The sequence below is a fragment of the Drosophila busckii genome, chromosome 3L (assembly GCF_011750605.1).
Source record: "Drosophila busckii strain San Diego stock center, stock number 13000-0081.31 chromosome 3L, ASM1175060v1, whole genome shotgun sequence".
NCBI classification, from domain to species: domain Eukaryota; kingdom Metazoa; phylum Arthropoda; class Insecta; order Diptera; family Drosophilidae; genus Drosophila; species Drosophila busckii.
Window position 1 is genome coordinate 1707467 of NC_046606.1, and position 2055 is coordinate 1709521.

The window sequence follows — 2055 nt, forward strand, 5'->3', positions numbered from 1 at the left end:
TTTTGAGAAAAGCACAAACAGCTTTAGTTAGTTATTGATTAAAAGTTGCCAAGCAAATTATTATAAATTTATTAAGATCGTAATGCAGTTTGAAATATTTAAATTTTACTAAATTGATTGAAAAAGCCAAACAGTTTCACTTTAGTTAGTTATTGATTAAAAGCTGCAGACACAAATTATTATAAATTTATTAAAATCGCAATTTTCGTATCAAAATGCACTTTGAAATATTTTAATTCTTCTAAATTGTCTTAAAAGTTTTGAGAAAAGCACAAACAGCTTTGCTTTAATTAGTTATTGGATTAAAAGTTGCCAAGCAAATTATTATAAATTTATTAAAATCGTAATGCAGTTTGAAATATTTAAATTTTACTAAATTGATAAAGCACAAAAAGCCAAACAGTTTCACTTTAGTTAGTTATTGATTAAAAGCTGCGACACAAATTATTATAAATTTATTAAAATGTGCATTATCAACTGTCTTAAGCTAAAGGAAACTTAACCATCTATTCATATCTATTACCAGCTGTCGTCTGGGCCAGCCTGTTGGCCAAGTTGCGCCCACGCTGCGCGCTTGTCTCACAATCTCAAGTCCAGGCAGCCCCCATTACTGTCTCATTCCCAACTCATTCAGCTCGTTTAGCATGGCTCAGCCCAAAGGCTAATCTTGCGTCTTGAGTGACGAGCAGACTCAGTCGCAGTCGCAGCCAGACTTGGGCACGGTCTGCTTAGTGACTGTGACTAGCACGACGACGACGACGACGACGACGACATTGGCGACAGGCCATTGTTTTGACTTATTGCCAAGCTACAGCCACAGCCACAGCCACAAGATTGATCTTTGTTCACATATATATATATATATAAATAGCTGTTTATATATATATATAGTTTTTTCGAGTGCACTTGCTTTGCGCTCTCGCCTGCAGTTATGGCCTAGCGTAGCCCATGAGTTGTTAAATGTTTAACACGTGATATGACAAATAAATTACATATGATCAACAGATGTGGCTTAAAAGGAAAACGTACGAACGAACGAGTCTATGACTTAATAAAAAGCCTTTAACGATCAATCAGTTTTATGTTGTCTGCTGCTGTTTGTTCTACAAAACTTACATTCATCATTATCAGCAGCAGCATCAGCAGACAGGAGTAACTTGATATGGTAGCTCCAAGCCAAAGGATCGTTTATGTGTGTTATACATAAAATAAAATTAATGTGCAGGCTTTAGTTTGATTTGCTGGTTTCAAGTGTCTGACAAGCTCATTAAAATTTTATTAAGGTAGTTAAAGGTTTTAGATATCGCAACTAAGCATTAAAATTAAAAGGCTTAAAGTTAGCAAATAAATAAATTGAATTTATAAATATTTCAATGCTAGAAATGTTATGAGTTTAAAAAAATTGAAGCTCAAGAAAGCCTCGGAGGAGGGTGGGAAAAGTACGCATAACTAATTTTTTTGCGGCATATTCGAAAACCAGTTAAACTTTTTTTTTAATATTTTTAGTTAAAATTTTTTTTTAATTATTAAAATTAATTTAATTCATAAAAATTAAAAATAATTGTTATTTTTCAATTTTTTAATAAAAATTAAGTCATAACTTTTATTTTCAAATAAAATTGTTATTATAAAAATTGAAAATAATTTTTTATTAAATCGATTTTAATAATTAAAAATAATTTTTTTAATAAAATAAAAAATAAGTGTTATTTTTTAATTTTTTTAATAAAAATTATAACAGTTACGGTCTCTGCTTATAACTAACCCAATTCCACGCTCTTTACTTTTTGTGAGAAAGCATTTTGCAATTTATTTTGAGCTTTTTTTTTTGGTTCACAAAATATTCCAAAATCTAGATTTTTTGCAAACATTCTTGGATGCTGCGCTGAGCTGAGGGAAAGCGTGTGATGTGATGTGATGTGATGAGATGAGCAAGTGGCATTGGCTAACAGTTGACTCAGCTGCGTAGTCAAATGGCTAAACAAGTATGGAACTATGCCAAACATGCAGAGAAGAGTCCGTTACATGCTTGTTGTTGTTGTTGGTTGTGTGGCT